This window comes from Coenobita brevimanus, chromosome 24, assembly GCF_032717465.1.
Source record: "Coenobita brevimanus isolate Jiangsu-jjx chromosome 24, ASM3271746v2, whole genome shotgun sequence".
Lineage (NCBI taxonomy): Eukaryota > Metazoa > Arthropoda > Malacostraca > Decapoda > Coenobitidae > Coenobita > Coenobita brevimanus.
The window spans coordinates 26,902,513-26,927,204 of record NC_136977.1 but is presented as its reverse complement, the minus strand read 5'-3'; the positions used below and the strand labels follow the sequence as shown (position 1 = coordinate 26,927,204).

The 24,692-nt window shown below is 39.2% G+C and overlaps 1 pseudogene; it reads right to left on the bottom strand.

The window, feature by feature from the left end:
- Positions 1–1,088: 1,088 nt before the first annotated feature.
- LOC145393332 (NADH-ubiquinone oxidoreductase chain 1 pseudogene) lies at positions 1,089–12,094 on the bottom strand (annotated as a pseudogene).
- Positions 12,095–24,692: the final 12,598 nt, after the last annotated feature.

The following is a 24,692-nucleotide window of genomic DNA, read 5'->3' as shown; positions in this document are numbered from 1 at the left end:
TTGTTTAATCTCAGTAGGTTTTACTGTTCCTTGCAAATGTTTACGGAGTTGCATCAAGCCTTTCTCAATCTCTTCGCAGAAAAAATTATCCTTTTGGTACCTACCATACAAAGCATCCTTGGTTTTTGGTAAGCTAGAAGCTTTAAGGACACAATTCTTGAAAGCACCCAGTCTGATGCCTTAACCCACCCCGTCCCGTCGACGTATGGGTACGTTGCAACGGTCTGCATTTGCCAGTCCCGGCGACGTACTGGTACGTCGTGCAATTGCAAAGTGCATAATTTCGACAATTTTCAAATTTCGCGCTTGATTTGCGGTACGTATCCTCGCATGACCTTCACCTACCTGCCACCAGGCGGGGACACTCGGCGCTAACCCGCCACTCGTCCACTCACCTGGTAGCAACGGTCCCGCTCAGACATGGCTAAGAGAGGTCTCTCAGAGGGCGAAATTCAAGCCGCCCTGGACGCCTTTACAGGCGACAGTGATTCCCCACTGAACGACAAGGTTGTGGATAAAGATTATGTGCAGCCAGAGGAGTAGGAAACTACCAGCAGTGATGAAGAAGTCCCGTCCCCCAGGAAGCGGCAGTACATGACTTACCGTGCTGCTAGAGAGGGGCAGCCGGCCAAGAAACCACGTGCAACATCCTATGCCCAGCCCCAGTGTGATGTGGAAGCAGATTTCGATGACGAGGATGGGGACGAGGACGAGGACGGAGTCGTGGGACGTGCTGCCACATGGTATGGAAGTGAGGTAATAACTCATCGTGGCCCAGAGCGCACACCACATCGGACGAGCAGGTATGGGCCTAGTATTTTGTTTGGGGAGTTAGGAAGTGCCATGGAGGGAGTGGAGAGTGAAAAGGAAAGTGCAGGGAGGAGTATTGAAAGTGAGAGTGACGTGAGTGAGTCATTGCTCTCCCTAGGTAGTGTGAGGCGGCGAAGTGTATCATGTGGGCGAGTGTGGGTGCGTTCTGTATCACGTGGGGTTGTGATGGAGGGGGAAGGTGGGGAGGAACCACTCCCAACCACGTCTTATGCTCCCCAATATCCCCTAACATGTGGTCGAGCTAGGGTGCGTGAAAATCACGTGGTGTTGTCATGGAGGGGGAAGGTGGGGAGGAGCCACTCCCCAGCACGTCTTAGGTAGTTAAGGGAAACTGGAAGGAATCTTTTTCAGGCTAAGTATATTAGTTTATCGTATCGTAGACGTGGTAGAGTTCCTCGAACTCAAATAAAAACAAAGGCTATAAAAACTGATTTGAAATAAAAGAGTAGTCTACATGGGTCGGCTCCTAAGAAAATTAATACGAATAATATTCTTATGAATAGAATTCTTGCATATTCAGCTATGAAAATTAAAGCAAATCCTCCTCTTCTGTATTCGGTATTGAATCCTGATACTAGTTCTGATTCACCTTCGGCAAAATCAAATGGGGTACGGTTTGTTTCTGCTAGACAAGAGGCTTATCATATTAAAGATAGGGGTAATGTAAACCAAATTATTCAAATATCTTTTTGAAACCGAGTGAAAAGTTCCATATTGAATCCGCCGATTAAGTAGATAAAGGATAAAAGAATAAGAGCAAGTCTAACTTCGTATGAAATTGTTTGAGCTACAGCTCGAAGTCTTCCAAGTATTGAGTATTTACAGTTTGAAACTCACCCGGCTCTTATAGTTGAATAGACTCCCAAACTTAGACAGCATAAAAAGAATAAGACTCCTGTGTTAAAATTTACTAATCCGGTTTGGTAAGGTAAGATAGCTCAAACTAATAGGGAGATGAATAACCTGAAGACAGGGGATAGGTAATATGGTAAAAAGTTGGATATAGTTGGTATTGTTTGTTCTTTGGTGAATAATTTTACAGCGTCGGCAAATGGTTGGAGTAATCCCAGGAATCCTACGATATTGGGTCCTTTTCAAATTTGAATGTATCCTAGAATTTTTCGTTCTAGAAGTGTTACAAAAGCAACTCCAATTAAAATGCAGATAATTAAGACTAGGTAGTTTACAACGATACCTGTGAACACAAAATAGTTGGCTTGAACTATTTCTAAACCTGGTTTATAAGTTTCATTAAACTGAAGCACAAAATTGATTGTTTAGGTGAAAGTGATGTTCATATTTAATAAAATTATTTTAACTACCTAATCCAATATTCCCCTACTTCATCCCCACAGCCCCCCAATGTTCCTCAAGGCCGTAAGGGAAAGGGAAAGGGAAAAGGCAGAAGGAAGAGGAGTGACAGTGGGGAAGCCCTCCACACTCCTTCTCCCCAACTTCCCCCACCAGGATCTCCTCCCCACCCAGACGAAGGCGGTGATGGGGATGATGGGGACGAGGGATTTGTGGGATGGAATTGGGAGGATGGGAGTGATTTATCTCCCCTCATTCACCCCTTCACTGAGCAGGGGCGCTCTGGCTCCATTCCTCCTGGAATTCACCGAAATTCCACCAGGTTGGATTTTTTCCACCTGTTTTTTAGTGAGGCATTCGTGGAGCAGATTGTTTACCAAACCAACCTTTTTGCAAGCACCCAGCGCCTTGAGAGTGAAAGATTGGGAACAAGGAGTAGGCATTCTATCATATATGATTACTCTGTCTCCCTTTCAGAATTGTTCCTATTTTTTGCCCTGGTCCTTTTGATGGGTATTATACGAAAGAACAAAATTCCGGCTTACTGGACAAGGGACCCTGTTATGTTTACCCCAATATTTGGGCAAGTGATGAGCCGTAATCGGTTTCAACAAATTCTAAGTCGCCTCCATTTCTATGATGCTCATGATCCTGCAAATGCGAACGACACAGATATGATGAGGCGAATTAGGTTGGTCTTTGATCACCTGAGGCAAACCTTTCGTTCGTCATTTTATCCCTATAGAAACCTCGTCATAGACGAGAGTCTCGTGTTGTGGAGAGGTAATATTTCATTTAGGCAGTATATACCCAGCAAAAGGCACCGTTTTGGGTTAAGATCTTTGTTATGTGCGACTGTAGGACTGGATATGTGCAAGACATAGTCTTGTACACCGCTGCACAGACAGACATAATAGAAGATCGGAGTATTGGACTGTCGGGAGCAGTGGTAAAGACAATGATAGAAGACTACCTTCATCATGGTCACGTCCTCTACCTGGACAACTGGTACACTAGCCCTCTTCTCGCTCGTTATCTTCACACGCATGAAACGGGAGTCTGTGGAACCGTGAAGGTGAACCGGCGTCACATGGCCAAGGTAGGGCGGAAACTTGCCAGGAATGAGGTTGTCTTCTTCAAAGCCAACAACATCCTTGCAACTGTGTGGAACTATAATAGAGAAGTAAGCCTCTTGTCAACGGTTCACCGCCCCTTGATGCACCGTACTGATTCCGTTGATTACCGAAGCGAGAACAGGCGTCACATTTGGAAACCTGAGTGTGTCATGGACTATAACATAAACATGCGCCTGGTGGACCAGTCAAACTCCATGATATCGACGGTAGAGTGTGCCAGGACCACGATGAAGTGGTATAAGATACTGTTCTTTCACTTGCTAGACATCACTGCTCTGAATTGCCACCACCTTCACGCCATGACAACAGGAGTTCAGGAAACCTTTGAAGGGTTTGTGAGGGAGCTCACAAGAGAGATTTTTGCACGTTATGCTGTTGAAAGGCCCCAGCATCGCACCCACACTGCCCCTATTGCCCAAACTTCCCTGAGAATATCCGGCCGCCATTTCCCCACTCCTATCCCTCCCCAGCCAAACAGACCTAGGCCCCAACGCAGGTGTCACGTGTGTAGCAATTCCCGGGTGAGACTCACCACACAGAAGAAGGACACCCGCTATGAGTGCGTCGAGTGTGACGTGGGTCTCTGCATTCACCCATGTTTCAGCGAATATCACACGTTGATGCAATTCTGATATGGTGTGAATGCGATAGGACGCTGAAACTATGAAGTAAATGCGACAAACAGACGCTCAGTGAAATTATCAGTCATGTTGATCTGCAAATATTAGTATAAAGTGCATACGGGTATAGCATAAGTGCAAAAATTGTATGTAAATGTATAAATATGCTGTAAGTGGAAACATACACAGCGAGGGTTTTATGATGCGATATTCTGTCGCTCAGTGCAATAAATAAGGCCCGTAAATATGTAATTATTATTACTGGAAATGCTAACGGGTATAATGTAAGTTCAAGTTATTGTAAGTGCTGAAATATATTCTAAGTCAAAATATTCATAGCGTGTGTATAGAGATGCGATATCCTGACGCTCAGTTGAATGAATAAGGCCCGTAATAATGAAAACAGAAGTCAACAAGTGGGAAAGTGTGTAATATATGTGAAGAATTAGTATATAAGTGTTTGAGTATTATGTTGGTCGAAACATTCATTGCGAGGGTATTTTCATGCTATATTCTGATGTCCACATGAATAAATAATGCCAGTAAGCATGTACAGTGCAGTATAAGGGTGTAAACGTGTGTAATGTAAGTGGGAAAGTATAATTGGAGTGAATAAATAAAGTAAAAGATGAAACACGAGTGTTTGAGATTGTACTTGCTACGTGAATATGCGCTAGCGTATCGCTAAATGCCCTCGTAATGAATGTAAATAATTGAAAACATTTACAGTGGTGGAGGAAAGGTTCTATGTAAAGGGAAAAATAATAGGAAAGTGATAAAACAATTGGGTATGTTGAAATACTAGTCATAACGAGTGCGCTTAGTAAGCCAATGTGTGCTAAACTTATGCTGCATGTCATCATAATGAATGAAAACATCTGAAAACATTTACAAACAGTAGAAATTGGTAAAATGTCATTGAAACAGAAGTATACAAGTAGAAATAATGATATGTTGACTGATACAAGATACTTAGCATATAGCATGTTACGGCTCGGACCTAACTCGCAATGCTCGCGAGATGGTACAATGCTTATTTTTCATATATATGTGTCTGAAATCCATTATATTGCTACTGTTATTGTTTATTAGTTCAAATTCAATAAATATAGAGGTGTTGTGTGTTGTTTCTCCCAGTATTCCCTACCATAGAAAGTGTGAGCGCCTGACACGTCAATGATAGAATACAATACCTGGCGCGCGGGACCTCACCTGTTCCGACCACTTATAGACCACGGTAAGCCCTTTCTTGGTGATTTTCCTTCGTTTCTCAACCAAAGCGGAAGTTTTAGCCAAAAAATATTTTTTCAAAAAAGGCTCGGGACTGGGGAATGTCGGAGCTGCGGAAAACCTCGGGACGTGACGGGTTAATATCTTCATAAGTACCTAAGGCCTTTAAATTACAACTCAATGCAGTTCTAAAATTTTGCAAGGAATCAAAATCATGTTTAGGTATGGGTAAATCAATTACAGCCTTCAGTAACTGGGTGATAACTTGTTCCATCTTCATAGTTTTGTCTAAGGATAGTCAAGGCCACTTCATAATTATTTTCTTCTACTGGTAATTCCTTTATCAGCTGATAAGGTGTTCCTTTGGCCTGTCCTAATAGATATGTGAATTTGCTGACCTTAGGGAGATCTGTTCCATCATGTACTAAATATCTGAATTGATCCCAAAAGGATATCCAGTTTTGCTCCCCATCAAACTCCAGAAGCGCTATTTGTGGCAACACAGCTCTAGTCCAATGTTCCACAATTTGTGTTTCCGCGGCAATCTCAGCTAATTTTGACTCTAGTGTCTTTACTACGGTTAAATATTCTTCTAATTTACCTTCAAATTTCCTAGTCTGTGAATCTAAGAGTTCTTTATCATCAGCCTTTACTATAGCCGCTTCTAAAGTTATACAACCTTCTTCGTACATATTCCACCGGTCTTTCAGTATATTTAGAAGACTATTTAATTTCTCCTTGGACAGAGGTATTTCGTCCAACGACTGTTTGCAATCATTTATGGCTCTAGTTACCCATCCAGCTTTACTACTAGAAGATCTTTGCAGCAAGGAAACAGACATATTGACCGATTTCTAATCTATTAATTTAACTATGAGTTTCAATCACAAATTTAACTCAGCTTAGTAATTGTCTAATTATTTTAAATTTTGAAGAGGTTAGGGATTAAGTCCACTATATCAAACCTATTCCCCTGGGTTGTTAAACCTCTAGGGTTGTATTTATCTCCCCACTCAATTTCCAAATACTCATCTTCCGGCTCAGCTAATCACTTAAATTTTGAGGAGTGTAGGGATTAGGTCCATAATATCGACCCTATCCCCCTGGGTTATTAAACTTCAAGGGTTGTATTTATCCCCCCACTTAATTTCCAAAATACCCTTATTCCCCGAGCTCAAGATAATTATCTCTTAGTACACAAGAACTGTCCTTTCCTGAGTTCTATATAATTTATAAGTTTCTGCAGAACCGCTTCTCTGCCATGACGTTCTAATGTATACCATTGGCCTTCAGTGTTGCTTGGAAGGGCTTGGCATTAAAGTGGATAAAATCCCTCCCCTTCCTAATTCGTTGAAACTTCCTGTTCACAGCTCTGCTAATTAATTTATATGTTCCATAGCAAACTGGAGAGCCATATGGTAGGTTTCTTGGCTCCAGGCAGGTTCCTTAGCTCCAGGAGGGTTATGGCTACCATGGATTTACATGAGCCTTCTGTGGCTCCTACCACAACTAGAATGTTTTCTACAACTTCATTAACTTCCACCTCCTCATGAATATCATTTCCTCCCAGGAAAAGTATAGTACGGTCATGCTCCCAATCTAATACGGCATTCAGCCTTCCATCGTTGGAGAAGGAACTTGCCCTTCCACCCGGAACTCTGTAAATGCATATTTCCACGTCATCCACTTCAGCCGAACATGGTAGCAAACTATGCCCAACAAAAGCAACTTTAAACACATTCATTTCTTCAGCACACATCGGCTATCCTCACTCGGGGCACCAAAAATGTCAGAAATATTTGACTTTGTATAAATCGGTATCCTCCGTCGGGGCACCAAGTTGTAAGAAATTTATTTTCTAGTAAACAACTCGTAGGTCCTTACTCATCCTTAAAATTGTCCTTGAGTAAATTCAAACAAGTCTCATAGGGTTAAGTGAACCGTAACTTACACTTTAACTCACCTAACTATTACTTTTCTATCTCCTAGCTAATCCCCTCTTGAATTTGCCAATTCGTAAAGGTTACTCAGCTAGGGAGTGTTAAACAACAGATGACGACGAGCCTGTTTTTATGTCTGTTGCCTGGGCTGTCAAGTGTCCTTGAGGCGCGTATATGCAGCGTGCTACCTCGACGATGTCAAGGAGCAGAGTGATCGAACTAGGTAAGCCTCTATCTCCCTCATAGAATGGTAGAGGTGCCAACTATTAATTAATTACAATGCTACATACATTTAGATTACATCATGATATATACAGGGCGAATCTAACAAATTAATCTTAGTTTTAATTAATCTAAAGCCAAACCAAATATTCCTTTTATCTATGTAATATGTTAAATCCACATCTGCTTTTACATGAGGGTCTTTTCATATTCAGACACGTCATTTAATGCGCGGACACAGTTTCGGTCAGTGGAAATTCCCAATTAATTATAAGTATTGTATTTACAATATAGTTGTCCACGAGGGTTAAACGCAGTAACATTTAATTTATCAATAATAAGAATTATTAAAGAGAATGTAATTTCTGGGTTGTAAAAATCGCTTGAATAGTTGTTAACGATCTCAGGTTTTCCTCTGCACTCTAACCAGGGACAACGATTTTAAAAAGTAGAGAGTGCAACTGCTTTGGGGGAAAATATTTCCCACAATCATCATCATCATCATCATCAGCCATTATAAGTCCAAGCTGAACAAAAGCCTCCTCCAGCCTTCTCCACGAATTCCTTGACTGAGCCAATCTCTGTCACGTTTTGCTTGCAGACTTCTCTATCTCATCTCTCGTCCTCTGTCTGGCCTTTTTCTACTATGCTTACAATCTTCTGGACTCCAGTCAGTCAGCCTCTTGCTCCATCGGTTATCCTTTATCCTTGTTACATGACCTGCCCACCTTCATTTCTGTTCTTTTATAACTTCTCTATTTTTTTTTTTTTTTTTTTTTTTTTTAGTCTGCTCTCTCACCGAAGTTGATCTTTTCCTGTCTCTTAAAGATATTGCCAACATTTACCTTTCCATTGCACTTTCAGAGCGAATTACCCGTAGTTGGTTTTCCATCGCTTTTGTCAGTTTCCAGGTCTTACAACCGTACGTCATAGCTGGAATTAAACATTCGTTATATACTTTTCGTGTCACGCACATTGGCACGCTACTTTTCATGATACCTTTATTTTTACCGAAAGCTTTCAGTCCAGTTGTAATGCATCGTTTTCTTTTGCTATCATGGGCTTTCGTTAATTTTAGGATTTGACTCAAGTAATTGTATTCCTCTACTTCTTCAAGAATTTCTTTGCTTATTCTGAGGACGCTATTTGGTGCATTTGAATTAAACATACTCGTACTTCAGGTTTACTCTGATTCATCTTCAGCCCTACTTTGAGACTTTCTCTGTTTAGGTCATTAAACATTTCTTGCAATGTCTCTGATGATTTGAGATTAATACTACGTCATCTACAAATCTTAAATGGTTTAGGTTATCTCCATCTATGGTTACTCCTTTCTTCTCCCAGTCTAGCTTTCAGAAAATACTTTCTAGGCATGTAAAAAGATTGGTGAAGTTTTATCTTTTGACGGGCACGCTTTTCAGTCTTAATTTCTTCTGAATCTTTATGTAATTTAACTGCAGCAGTTACCTCTTTATACATGTTTTCAATTAGTTTTATAATATTCTCATGTTCCCATAATGAATTTATCATTGCTCTGTACGCCACTGCGTCGAAAGGCATTCCATAATCAACAAAATCAACTCACAGTGGATTGATATGTTCTGTAGTTTTCCCAGTTTGCTGATTCATTGTGTGTTGGTGATCAGTAGTCGAATAGCCTCTTCGGAATCCTGCCTGTTCACGAGGTTGATTTTCTTCCAAAGTTGTTGTTATTATCTTCGTACAGACTTTAATAAAAAGTTTGTCAGTACCTGATAATAAGTTAATGGGTCGATAGGTACAGGTACTAAGATCTTTTGAGTTGCCGTTTTTGTAAAGCAAACTATTGTATTACACCATGTTTTGGGAATTTTCTTCACTATGCACTGCGTAAATAAGTGGGTGAGCCAGTTTTGTATTTCTTTTCTTGCATCCAACAAGTAAAACCGCTACTATTCCATCTTCTCCTGGGGGTTTCCTTTTTTGATACTTTTAAGAGAAATATTTACTTCGTCTGGTGCTACCTCAGGTATTTCACTTGTATCAGCTGTAAAGTTAACTATTGCTACCTCGTCTTTGACACATAGAGGTCTTTGTAAAATTCTTCAACTCTCTTCGTCATCCTATTTCTGCATTTACAGTAATGACTCCATCGTTTTTGTCTTCCAGTAATATAATTTGTTGTTTTCCTAGTGCCATTTTACTTCCGACCTGTCTCAGACTTTTTTTTAATGATTTCTTTGATCTAATCCATGTTTCTCATCCTTTTTTTCTTCTCTCTGTCTCTTGTTGATAAGTTTATTTAATTCCGATCTTGTTATTTCATTTTTCTTTGTTTTTACTGTACTTTCATCTCTGGTCTTCTGCTTCTCGTGAGTTCGAGGGTCATTTTTGAATACTTGTTGCCCTTGGTTCATTATCTTTCCATACTACTTTCGTTGCTTAACTCTTTTATTAGTCTGTCATTCAACTCATCAGTGTCACACTTGACATCACTTAGAGCCTGAAATCTTTTCGCTATTCCTAAGGCCGTTTTGTTTTCGCTTACTTTTATTTGGCATATCTTTTATTTTTAATCAGCTTCTTTCTTTCACTTCTGAAAATGAATTTGGCTGTGCAACCCATCATTCGATGGCCACTTCCTGTATTTACTTTACAAAATAACAGTGATATTTATGATCGTGTTAATATCTGCTATGATAATGTCAATTTCATTCTTTGTTTCTCCAACTGGACTTCCCCCGGTCCATTTTCTCGCTGTTCTTTTGTGAAAGAATGTCTTCATTATTCTCATGTTATACATTTCAGCAAAATTTCCTACCATTTCACCTCTGTCATTCCGTCCTCCCACTCCGAATTTTCCAATACATGCTTCTCCTTTTTTCGATTTTTCAACTTTAGCACTGAAGTTTCCAGTGAGTATAGTATACAGTATATTGTCTTTTCTTCTTATATAGTCTGGGTGATGTCGTCATAGATTATTTCTATTTCTTCATCTGAGCTTTGAGTAGTCGGTGCATGTGTATTACTTATCTTTTGCCTGGTCTAATTATCAATCCATGCTACTTTGTCAGATACACTGCTGAATTTACCAATGTTATTTGCAAGATTTCTGTTAATTAGACATCCTACACCACTAACTCTTTCATTTTGCCTTCCTCTGTAGTAAAATAGGTGGTTGCTGTCTTTGAGCTGAATTATTTTTTTCTTTTTTCTGTGGATCTCACTCAGACCAACAATATCCCAACTAATGTTATCTAATTCGGTCCATAAAGTTTGTAATCTTCTCCGAGGCTTCTTATTGTATGTGTAGATCTTCATGGATTTCAGTTTGTTTAATTTCCCGGTCTCTGATATGTCGAGACAGTGTCCATTCACTTTCGGTGGTGCACTGCCTGTAAGCACAGGAGACAGTGCGGCTGGACTTTAGTAGACGATGATCCAAAAGGAACGCCCGTGTAATCATTTACAGTACTGTAGAATTATGTGTGGTTGAGGAGATTGTGGCAAATCTCACCTTCCTACCACATTTTTTCTGGTGAGATGTCATTTTTGTTCCACCCTATTCAGTACTGTATATTCAGTGGAGCCCTATATATCTACCAGAAAACAAAAAAATTCTTCTAAAACTATTCTTAAGAAGTAGGAATGGCAAAAGTGCACAGATAAGAGATGAAACAAGCACAGAAACAAGAGAGCATTCACTGTGGGTGGAGATTTGGAGACCTATACCCATTCCTACATTCCACCAGCTACAAGTTTGTGGCTAAAATGTGGAATGTAGTAATGGGTATAGGTCTCCAAATCTCCTCCCATCCTGAATTCTCTCTTGTTTCGGTGCTTTGTTCATCTCTTATCTGTGCACTTCTGCCATTCCTAGTTCTTAACAATCAATTTAGAAGGAAATTTTTTTGTTCTTGTTTATGATCTTTGTGTGGAAGTATAATAATGCATAAACCAAGAGTTAGATTAGATTGTTACATGCATAGCATACTGGAAAACTAAAACGAGGGTGCCCTCTCGTGAAAAGAAGTGTTTTGGTACGTTCTTTAACTATAGGCGAGCTGTAGCTGACCAATATTGCGCAAAATGACATACGGGTGACTGCGATGACGTTTTCAGGCCGTAACTCGCGAATCGTACCCTGAATACTTTTCCAAACATGAAAAGAAACATCCACAGTTGACAAGCAGTATTTTGGTGTATAATACACAATCGTACGCCTTTTTGATCTGGAGTTATGACTGATGAAGAAAAAAGAATGAAAGAACAAAATCGATATTTTTCGGTTCGATTATGCAACTAGTACAAAGGTTAACAAGACTTTGCGAGTAGTTTTGCAATTGAATAGCGAAGGTTTTTCAGTTCATAAGCTTAGAACTAAGCTTTGCGACCGGTTTCTGGCGAATGCTCCTATACCCTATATGAGAGGACGGCACTCTGAACCTGCGCCATTCCTAATTACGGAGTGCTACCTCACCCTATGATAGGGGGTCCCATGGTCCGCGCCGTCTAAGACGGTACTATATCTCCAAGACCTTCCCTTTTATATATATATATATATATATATATATATATATATATATATATATATATATATATATATATATATATATATATATATATATATATATATATATAGTATAGCCTGTATATGTGCATACTATCTTTAGATGGCTTTATATGACCTAGAGGGGCTTTTTCTACTTAGATCAGATAGTTTAATCCACACATCCTTATATAATCACCTAATATAGCCCTTCTGTCTCTGAGCCTTACCTCTCTTTCTTACCTTTTGTTGCGGCTGATGCGCGGGTCCTGCCATCTTGGGCTACATCCTTGGCAATCTCAGGCTATCTGTGTCTATCTTTCCTTATGTTTTATGCTACTTGGCACAGTAGAAAAGGATGTTATATGACTAATCGGGGTGCAGTGGGTATGAGTGTAGGTAGGTAGGTAGAGAGGTAGGTAGGTAGATGCGAAGTGGAACGCGAGAGTAACAGAACGGTACTACTGAGCATGGTATTATTATGTGTGTGAGGGGAAGGGGTATTAAAGGGCTGCCCCAGATGATCCTGTCCTATTACCAACCTATCGAAAGTCCTTAATACGTGTTACCATTACCACCTAACCCAAAAGAGAGAATATCATCAGTAACAAATAAAAAAGAATGACACACACACACACACACACACACACACACACACACACACACACACGCACACGCACACGCACACACACACACACACACACACACAGAAATTCCATGGCACACCCACTACAATGTGCTAATCATTCTTGAACAGATTTTTGTTTAGCTGAGAGCAATCCAACCATTCTTACGACCAGCCTTTACCAAACTCACCCTGAGTTCTCTCCACGTCATCGTAGCTATCCAAGTTATCACCCCAAAAATACTAAGATAATTTGATGCGAGTGAGATGTATCATAGCAGATCAGAAGTACAAATTACATTGACAACGACTGAACCATTGCAAACATGAAAACCCCTCGCAGTCAAAGGACTGAAGTTACCTCAACAGATGACTTTGTTTAATTGAAATGTTGGATTAATTATAACCTAAAACAGTACCACCTACACCCAGAATTACCTGAAGGGACGGTTTTTATCAGCTAAGAGAAATCTTAGCACTCCCTCTGTCAAACGTTGTCTACACCGTTAACAATATCTAACATGTTTCTCCTGTAGTTTACACAGGCAGTCACTAGACCACTTTGCCCAACCAAGAAAAATCCAAGTAGCTGATGATCAAAGGTATCTAGCGAGACCAATTTTAAACCTAGAAAAACCTAAATATTCAAAGTATTAAATGATTCGAGACCGACGATTCTGTTTACTTGAAAGATACTCGTAGTCTAACAGCATCTGACTTAAACAGATCTACGACAACAAAATTGCCTTGACAAACTATAGCACTGAGCTGAGAAAACCCCTAGCACTCCTAGTCCCCATCTTAAATACGCTTAGGATATGCCACCGTATCTCACACATTTCCGCTGATCAGATCCTTATCAAGAGAGGGGGAGAAGGAGAGGGAATATACATTAGCGCTAACCTCGCTATCTCCCTCCTCATTTCACGTCCACCACTGTTTTATTGACCAAGGAAATCCACCTGGCTCCTTGCGGGTGTTGACAAAGTCCTGTGCAGTTCGTATATTCTCATTTCTTCCTCTTCTTCCCCTCTTCGTCCTTTTGTCTTATCTCATATCTTCTTTTCTCCTTTCCTCATCCTTCCTCTTCTTTCCTCATCTGTATACTTGGCGTTTAGTTGTTGATATCCTGTGCTATTCTTTTTCTCTTCTTTACCTTGTTTTCACTTCTTCCTTCTCCTCACTTTAAATAAGTTCTCCATTCCTTCCTATACTTTTCCTTTCATTTTTTCCTCCGTTCGCTTCTCTGTCATTTCGCTGGACAAAGTAATCCATCTGTATTGTTTACAACTGTTCATTTCATTTGCTCTCCTCATCGTCTTTTCCTCTCATCGCCTTTTATTTCCTTTCCTTTCCCTTCGTCTCACCTTTTTTGTCCCTTCCTCTCATCGCTTTTCCTCTCTCCTCTCCTGTTGTCCTGTCTCTTCTTTCCTCGACTTTTTTTTTTTTCCCGTCTTCCCTCACTTCGCTTTTTACCTTAGCTCTCCTATCTTTTTTCTTTTATCCTCTTTCCCTTCGCCTCCCTTGTAATTTGGGTTGCGTTATGGATAATTTTATGTTCTTTCTTTTCTCTCCTCAGCGCTTGTCTTTGCATTCCTGTCTTTTTCGTTCTTTTCTCTCCTATCCTCAACTCTCCTTTTATTAGTGTTGTTGTGTGTATCCTCTGCTAATCGTCTTCCGTTTCTTTCCTCTTCCTTTTCTTCTTCTCCTCTTCTCTCCTTTCTTCCTCCTTCCCAGTTTACCACATCTTTTATTAAACTCAACATTTCGGAAACTCTAACCAAAAGTGAATAAATCTTTTTTGAGTCAGCTAGGGCCAAATGGAAATGAGGTATCCTATATTAAATAATTAGCCAGGGGAATCCTCTGCCATTCATCATCCTTTGCTTTCCTCCCCTTTCCACCTCACTCGACTTTACTGTCCTCTCCCTGTCGCGTATTCTCTCTTTTCCCTTTCTCTTCTCTGCTCTTCTCCCCTTTAATCTTATTCCTTCGCTCCACCCCTTCTTTCTCCTCATCTCCTCTGCTAGCCCCTCCTTCAGTTCTTTCCACTCTCTTCTCCAGACTCTCCCATTTCTCAGTTCCCCAAGTTCACCTCCCTTCTCTCTTTCCCTCCATTTCCCTCCCCTCCTCTTTCCCTTCTCCCCTATTTCCTCTCCTCCCCGCCAGTAACTTGCCTGGATGGACGATACTGGTAAATCATGCGTGGCATCTCATGGCAAATATTTAGATGCTAATACCCCTATCAGAAATTCTCCCATCGTGTTCTCTGTGCTTTTTTTTTTTTTTTTCCGCTAAAAGGGGGATGCTCCGTAGCACTTCTTCCTCAACGATTTAGTTTTTCAAATTACACATAAATATCCTCCTGTACAAGTATGTTATTTTTGTCCTCTTAACCCCTTCACTAGAATGATGCATTTCTAAACCTTATTCTTGTCACCCTCAGATTTTTTTTATTAAGATTAGGAGACTTTTCCAACGTGGAAGTAGATATATCCCTTATTATAACCATGACTACAAAGGGATCTTCCATAGAGCTGAATAAGGTCTTCTGACAGTAGCAAGAATAAAACAAAATACGTCATCGGATTAGAGGGGTCAATAATATGCAAAATAATATTAGTCTTTTATATGAGTGGACGACATTGGCTTCATTAACCCATTCACTAGGAGATGCTTCCGTAACTCTGCATCAAATTGTCTGTTCACCAAACAGAATCAAAAGCACGTTCACTAGCTGATGGAACTAAAGTTCTCTGGCATGCGATTTATACTTTCCTGCATATCAACAATGTTTGCGTCAACAACATACTACATAGGTACTGCAGCAATGACATATTACATAGGTATTGCAGCAATGACATATTACATAGGTAATGTGTAAAGCAACCCGGTGAGTAAGAGCTGCAACGATATCATCCAATCCAACGAAAAGAGCCCCCCTCTCTCTCGCTCTTTCCAGCAAACAGTCGTAATCACTATGTATCTTAATTCCCAGACGGCTCAATTACTTCCAGCACAAGCCTATGCAGAGATAAGAAAGGTAATTTTGAAAGCGTATCACCCAATCTTCCAGTGCGTGCAGATCTGATGATGTTGGAGATAATTTTGATACCCTATCCTTGGAATGCTTAGACTGCATACTTATTTTCAGACGTGGAGGATAGCTTTTGGAAGACTGCTATTTGCTCTTCTCAGGACACAAGAAACATAAAAATGTTCACAATATTATACCTTTCGTTAATCTGCAGTAAATGAAAATTGGGTCACATTACTTCTACACCTTCTTTAATCATTATATTTATGCTAAGAATATAGATACCTGTACTGATAAACAGACAGACGGAAACGCAAAGACAAAAGCAGATAAAGACTGAGGGATTAACAGCAGATAGATAAATCGATCAGTAGTTGACACTATTATTGCATTATATTATTATTATTATTATTATTATTATTACCATCCATCCATCCATTATCGTGACTGTAGATATACCGTAGTCGCCACAGAGGAAAAAAATAAATATATGGTAATTGTAAGATATAATATATCGTAGTCGTCAGCGAGGTATTGTAACAGTGAGTTGATTTGTAAGAATTTTACGAAAGGAGAAAATGTAAAGTTGTACTTGTCGATGACGGGAGAAAGATTAAGATGAGTCTGGGGTTTGATTGTGGTTTATTTTCCGCAAAGGAATATCTAAAGAGTAATATAGTGAGTCTCACAGAGCATAATGAGATGAGAGCTACTCGCTATCCAGTGTGCCTGCCTTTCCCCACCGTGCCTTACTCCTAAAACCCCTTCTCTCTTCTCTCTCCGTCCTTCGGCCTGCTAACTCCTTCTCCCACATATGAATGGTTGTGTCACGTGTAAGGCACGATTGAGTGGAACTTTCTCGATCCTGGGGACTTTCCGATCAGGCGTCATATTGTGCTTTGTTTTGAAATTCCTAACTGAGAATGCAAACGCCATTTCCTCCAGCCCTAGCCACGACTTTCATCTAACCTCTAGTTTACATATGTACTGTACGTTATCAGTTATTATGTAGTGTTATGATGTTTTAGAGTACTGGCATCGCTCATCACACCCCACCTGGCGAACCTGTGTCAGCCTGTAGTAAGTAATTACATTATAACATATTAATACATGGTATTCATAACAATATTGTAGAGACATAATAATATTGTAGTGATATAATACACTGTAGTAATATATCGGTACAAATGTGTATGTAGGGTACAACAGACATACGCATATATTTATGCAGTCGTGATACTGCTAGGTCATACACTGTATGAATATATACGTTACTAGCTGTTATGTAGCAAAACTGATCATAGAATATTATATAAAATATTTCAGTGATATACGATAGTAGCACAAATGTACATGTACAACAGACATACACATACACTATACAGTACTTATGCAATGGTGCTAGGTCATTACATTACATATAGTGTTATGCCTATAGTAATGCCTAATATTACACTAAACTTGTATGAGGAGTAAGTAAAATACAAAATTCTGGTACCATAACACAAAATTGTAGGAACGTTGTAGTCACATTGGATGACTGTAACTGTTACCGTACATAATTGTATTCTTAAGAAGTAATGTAATTCTTACATAATTATTATATTTTGAAATGAAGTGTACTATTGTAATTATTACATAATTACAGTTATATTGTGCAGTAGTCAATTGTAGTAACTGTAGTATTATTGTAGTAACTGCAGTATTATTGTAGGTAATAGTAGTAACTGTCGTAATATTGTACAGTTACATTGTAGTTACATTAATGTTGTGACATAACTGTGTGCACATGCATATAATTACACAATAGTAACACAATATCAAGGTACAAAAATGAATTGTATTATGAATCAGTCATATATAACACTGTCTGCCATAATCTTACAATATAGGCTTAGTTATGTTACACAGTTATTATTGAAAATGATATTATGTAACCCTATATTTTGTTCTTTTATATAATAACATATATACAATAGGTGCAACATTAATTATATACAATCACTTGATGTTCGTTTGTACCAATGATGGACAATGTACAGTATGTGTTAGCACTGTGTGGAAATCTTTCTCTTCCTGATTGTGTGAAAGAGGATGTTCATTCTTGCTAACGTCATTTGTGTTGGCCATTTTTTTTCTTTTTCTGATTTTCCTTGTAATTCAATTTGTCTGGTCCCACTGGATAGCTTTGATTAATAACTTGTTATTACAGTTCCTTTAACTGCTCACTTGGTTACTGCAATAGTACATTTTATTTATCACTTTGCAGGTGGAATGTTGCTTAGTTGTACACATGAAACACTTATTGTATGTGTGAATGCTATAGTGAATGAATGAATATATATGGTATATAATTGTTTTTGTTGGTGCAAGTACTTAGTGACTGACTGAATGTAGATAATTGAAGCAGGTATATGTACATAAGTTGTAAATGTAAAGCACGTTTTATATATTTGTGCAGAATGTTTGTCTATCACTTTGTCTGTCACTGTGTATTGTATATAAATTAAGCAAATATTCAACTCACTGATATTTACCGTGGTGGGAACGGTGTGAGTGATGGTGCTAGTGTTGTCAGACATGGGTTGATTGACGTGTTGTGATGTTTTCAGCAAACACTAGCACGGCACTTCGACTTCACACTCTGGTAGTTGCGGTGGTGAATGAGCAATGATGAGTAAATAACGATGAGTGAGATAAGTGGTGAGTGAGGGCTTTGATAATTGCTGCGTCCTCTGCTCCGTCACCCCTGCATCAGCGCCTCCTGGTAGGTGTGGTGGTGTTGGAGATGGAGGGTGGTTGGGGAGAAGGGTGGGGTTTGGTGGGGGTTGATGTGGTTGTGGGTTTGTGAGTCAGCGCTCTCCTCGCAGCTCTGTTTCTTAACTTGTAGTGGTTTTGGTTACTTGATCGTAAATTTGTAGGCTTCTTGAGATGCTTGTGGTTTCTTGTATAATGTTTAATTGTAGTTTCTGGTTGTTTGGTGTGAAAATGATGTTGGTTACCGTCTTGCCTGCTTGTTCCGTAACATTCGTAGATACTTGTAGGTCATTCTCTGATTGTAGATTGACGTAAAAACTGGAAGGTTGGTTGTAACAATATATTGTCAAACCATGGCTCGAACTTGTAGTATTCTTTTTTTGTTTTCTTTCTTGATAATGAAGACTCAACTGTGGACTCGTAGACCTGGCCCGTACGCTTGCTGCCACCAAAATAAAATATATGGTGATTGTAGATACTGTATATTACATCCTAGTCGTCAGCAAGGCAGGGTTGGCAAAAAACCCACTGTTTGAAAAAGCCCAACCGACCTTGTTTTGTTTTTTGTTTTTCTTCACAGAATATCCCCCAAAACAGGCAAAAGTGGGTTTTTTCAAAGTTTACCTAAAAATTTAAATAAAAAACAATGTTTCCGCTATACATAATTATGAATAGCCCAATAAATTCTTACTTTTCACACAGTTCTTTGAATGAAGGAAATGAACATAATCATGTTTTGACCTGTTTGGCTGTTATCCTTGGGCTGCCTGCTACTCAGCAAAAAATGCTTCAACATGAGAGCTTGAAAGCACTGCACAAATCATGAGCTGGCAAAGTTCAGTCCACACTACACAGTACTAGGAGAAGGAGGCTTTTGCCTTGCTACTCACCTTTCTTTGGTAATTATGTACTTGCATTTCTCACTCTTCTAAATAATTATTATTGAAAATTCTGTTGCATAAGTGATTTCACACATTATCTTAACAGTATAGTAGCTTTTGGTAACCAAATATTTAAGCCTATAAAATACTGTACATCTATTTTAAACAGAAAGCAATGTTTATATTTCTATAGAATTATTGATATTTGGTGATGATATGAGACAACATATAGTATAAGTTAACTCCAGTAATGATTACTGTTACATAACAAATTTACCCCACTCCTTAATAAAACTAAAAACCATATCCATCAAAAATAATTTTACTCTTAATTTTAAAAGTTTCAAAATTAGAGACGGGAAATGCTGGCTGTAAAGTTTGTATTCATCAAATGAACCCAAGGAAATTTACCTTGAATTCAAGCCACATACTGTTAGGATTTTTTAACCCAATATTATGCACAGGTGTCATGTTTACGCTCATTTTGTAGAAAAGTGTGACCAAGGTATTAGTATGAAAGAAGAAACTGAGTGCAAAATTTCTTGTATATTTCAGAGATCAGAAATATGCCTCACATAAATGGTTGTGGTCGTAAAAAACCAGTAAAATGGGTAAAATAGTTTTTTTTTTTAAGTGGGTTTTACTGAAAAAACCCGGGTGGGTAAAACCGGGTTACCCACTTCGGTGCCAACCCCGCAGCAAGGTACTGAAACAGCGAGTTGATTTATAGGATTTTTGTGAAAGGAGAAAATGTAAGTTGTATTTGTCGTTGATGACAGCAGAATGATATAGATGAGTCTGGGGTTTGATTGTAGTTTATTTTCTTCAAAAAGAATATCTCAGGAGTGATAGTGAGTCTCACAGAGCGTAATGAGATGAAAGTTACTCTCTATCCCCCCGCTGCCACCAAAATAATATATCATGATTGTAGATATATTATAATGTAGTCGAGAGGAAAAAATAAAATATATGGTGACTGTAAGATATAACATATTTTAGTCGTCAGCGAGGTATTATAACAGTGAGTTGATTTGTTGGGATTTTATGAAAGGAGAAAATGTTAGTTGTAATTGTTGTCGATGATGGGAGATAGATTAAGATGAGTCTGGGGTTTGATTGTAGTACATTTTCATCAGAGGGAATATCTCAAGAGTAATACAGTGAGTGTCACAGAGCATAATGAGATGAGAGTTACTCGTTATCCCATGTGCCTGCCTTTCCCCACCGTGCCTCATTTCTAAAACCCCTTCTCTCTTCTCTCTCCTAACTCCTTTGGCCTGCTAACTCCTTCTTTCCCATATAAGAATGGTTGTGTCACGTGTAAGGCACGGTTGAGTGGAACTTTCTCGATCCTGAAGACTTTCCGATTGGCCGTCATATTGTCCTGTGTTTTGAAATTCCTAACTAAGAAAGCAAACGTCATTTCCTCCAGCCCTAGCCACGACTTTCTTCTAACCTCTAGATTACATATGTTCTTTACTGGCTATTATGTAGTGTTTTGGTATTTTAGAGTCCTGACATCATCATCCAATCCTAAGTCGCCTCATGAGAAGCGTAGGAGCCCGGGGCTAGGGAAGTTGTTCCTGGCAATTAGGATGAGAGTGACCAGCCTCACTCATCCCTGAGTGACATTACATGAGCAATAAACCCCAACCACCTCTTGGATATAAACCTACACAAGCTCAATCAGACTGGAGCAACTTAATTACCCTCTAAACCACCAGGCGCCATAATTTGGTTATATGGTTACCACCCAGCATAGTGAATGGTTTCCTGGTGTACAGGAAACCATTTGGCTTGTCACTTATTGTAGAGTCGTCCATAGGCAGAAGGAAGAGGAAAGAATGAAGGAAGGTAAGACAGAAGAAGGAATGTAAAGTCACCCGTAGGCAGAAGGAAGAGGAAAGAACGAAAGAAAGACAGAAGAGGAAGGAAGGAAGAGAGGAAATGACAAACACCCAAAGCAGCAGTACATCGAGTGAGTGGATGGTGAGCGCCCCCACCTACCACATTTTTATTATTACTACTACTAGAGTGTTTTAAATATTTAGGGCCACATGTCGCTGTGGATGGAAGAATAGATGCAGAAGTGAAGTTTAGAATGAATGAAGTAGGAAAGGTGCTGGGAGGAATGAAAAAAGTGTTTAGATGTTCACTTAGAATGGATGAAAAGAGAAGGCTGTATGAGGGTGTTGTGGTACCGACTGCGTTATCTGGGGCTGAAACATGGTATATGGGTGTAGCAGAAAGGAAAAGTTTGAATGTAATGGAGATGAGGTGTCTGAGGAGTATGTGTGGAATGACGCGTATGGATCGAGTGAGAAATGAAGTGCAAAGGAGACTGGAGTTGTTCGGGAGATGGCTGATCAAGTTGAGCAGAGAGTGTTCCGATGGTTTGCTCATGTGGAGAGAATGGATAATGAGCGATTGGTGAAAAAGATAACTAGATCTGATGTGAGAGGTGTAAGGCTGAGAGGGAGACCATGAATAGGATGGATGGACAGTGTGAAGAGAGCGTTGGATGCGGGAGGGATGTCTGTTGAGCAAGGAAGAGTGGCTGTGCATGACAGAAATAAATGGAGAGAAACTGTGAATGAATAAATGATGACACAGCCCTGAGGGGATATTCTCCCTCATTTGATCTGATCAGCTAATGGGGTCAGGTGCGAGTAAGGGGATGGGTCTGTTATGATGTGGCAGGGGTAAACCAGCTCTGCTGTCAGGCCTTGCTGCGGATGCACTCATTGCACTGCGCAGTTGACCCTCGTGCGGTGTGGTGCGGTGAGGATTTGTCCCTTCTCCCCTCTGGGGCTAAGATGCGAATGAATGTGTTTGAGTGGATGAGTTAATTGGGAGTGTGTCGTCCTGTCTCGGCTACCTCCCTTTCCTTGGGGGAAGCAGCCTAGGTATGTAGATAGATAGACTACTACTACTTCTATTATTATTATTATTATTATTATTATTGATAAAGCTTCCTATATCCCTGTGGGAAGTTTTCTTCTTTTTGTTACTGTTTTTATTATTCACTCCCCATAAAAAGTAAATGACCATTACTCTCAGCCCCTTTGGTATAGAGCCTTCAAGCTTGTCAGGTTAATCGCCCAGCTGGCGGACTTTGGCCAAATTTGATGGTAATCCATCCATCAGATCACTGGATATCATTCAAATTGTAAAATAAAAAAAAGGATTATAGGGGGCCATCTTAGAATCGGCTTAAGTTACCTGGCTGAAATTTTACAACAATATCGTCTTGAGAGTGCCGCATTGCGGAGTTTTACTCCGGTTCATCTTCAGTCCTACTCTCAGACTTTCTCTGTTCAGGTCATTTAACATTTCTTGCAGTGGCTCTGCTGTTTCTGAGATTAGGACAATGTCATCTGCAAATCTTAATTGGTTTAGCTTTTCTCCATCTATGTTCACTCCTTTGTTTTCCCAGTCTAGCTTTCTGAAAATATTTTATGATGTAAATAATTTTGGTGAAATTGTATCTCCCTAACGCACGCCCTTCTCAAGCTTTATTTTTTTCAAATCCATATGTAATTTAACTGTAGCAGTTCCCTCTTTATATTTTTTTCGAGCAATTTTACAATGTTCTCATTCATTCTTTATTCTCGCAGTGAGTTTATAATCGCTATGTGCTCCACTGAATCAAAAGTCTTTTCGTAATCAATAAAACCTAAGCACAGTGGTTTATTATATTCTGTAGTTTTCTCAATTAGCTGATTCATTGTATGTAGATGATCAGTTGTCGAATACCCGCTTCGGAGTCCTGCCTGTTCACGAGGTTGGTTTTCCTCGAAAATTTTTGTTATTCTGTTCGTAAGGACTTTAGTGAAGAGTTTGTAAATGACTGATAATAAGCTAATGGGTCGATAGTTAATAAAATCTTTTGAGTCACCTTTTTTGTAAAATAGCAATTGCATTACACAATGTTTTGGAAATATTCTTCTGTGTTATACAGTGGGTAAATAAGCGAGCAAGCCTATTTTGTACTTCTGCCTGCATCCAACAGTAAATCTGTTACTATTCCATCTTCTCCCGGACCCTTCCCTCTTTTCATATTTATTAGAGAAATATTTACTTCGTCTGGTGTTACCTCAGGTATTTCACTTGTGTCAACTGAAGTGTTAGCTAGTGGTAATACTGTCTTTGATGCATACAGTTCTTTGTAAAATTCTTCAACTCTCTTCACCATCTTATTTCGGCATTCAGTGATTTCACCGGTTTTTTCTTTCAGTGATGTCATTTGTTGCTTTCCTAGTGCCATTTTACTTCGGACCTGTTTCAGACTTTTTCCATTTTTGATGGTTTCTTTGATCTGATCCATGTTTCTCTCTTTTCTCTTCTCTTGGTCTTTTGTTGATAAGCTTATTTAATTCCGCTCCTTCTGTTTCGTCTTTCTTTGTCTTTACTTTCATTTCCTTTCGTTTTTTCATAAGCTCGAGTGTCTTTTCTGAATATTCCTTGGCTTTGGTTGTATTAGGTTTTCCTGCTACCTCCGCTGATTCTCTTAGCACTTTTGTTGATCTGTCATTCAGCCTATCAATGTCACATTCAGCATTACTTAGAGCCTGAAATTTGTTCCTTATTTCCAACTAAAAGGCTGCTTTGTTATCGTTTACTTTTATTGGGCATATCTTTTTATCTTTAATCATCTTCTTTCTTTCACTTCTGAAATGGAATCTGGCTGTGCAACCCACCATTCTATGATCACTACCTATAATTACTTTGTTGATAACTGTGACATTTGTGATCGTGTTATTCTTATCTGCTATAATGAAGTCGATTTCATTCTTTGTTTCTCCATTTGGTGTTCTCCAGGTCCACTTTCGCCTTGTTCTTTTGTAGAAGAATGTGATCATTATTCTCATGTTAAGGTGTGACTACACCACCAGGAGGTGACGGGGAACAATCACGTGTTAGTCTGGAGGATACTGCTTTAAAATTAATTCAGTTAACAATTTATCACACTTAAAATGACCATAGCTCATGTTTACTTTCTTTTCATATGTGCCAGAAATTAGACAAGATTCTATTACATTTCTTTCATCTAAGCTTTTTGATCTTGCTAGAATCTTGGAGCCTGTCCAGTCAGTATGGTGATCACTGGATGCTTTGTGCTGAAATAAACCACTACTCTGTTGGGCTGTTCTTACACTGTATTTATGTTGTGAGATTCTAGTTTCCAGATCTTTTCCAGATTGCCCTATGTAAAATATGTTACAGCTTTTACACGGGATTTTGTAAACAACGCCTGAATTACTGAAAGGGCTGTTCTTGATGAGTTTTTTTTTTTTTATGTAATATTCTCATATTTGAATACTACTTGTACATTGAGTTTCCTCAGTATGTGAACAACATCAAAAAAATTTTCATGGAAGGGGAGGACAAGGGTTCTTTGAATGTTCTGGAGGTCTGGCTTATTAGTTTTCCCTTCAAGGAATCGTTTCTTGGTTGTATTGTGGCACTGAGTTAGTATGCTTTGTGGATATTTTAGTTTCTTTCCAATACTCTGAATCATTTTTAGTTCATCATCTAAAAATTCTGGGTCTGAAATTCTATATGCTCTTAGGT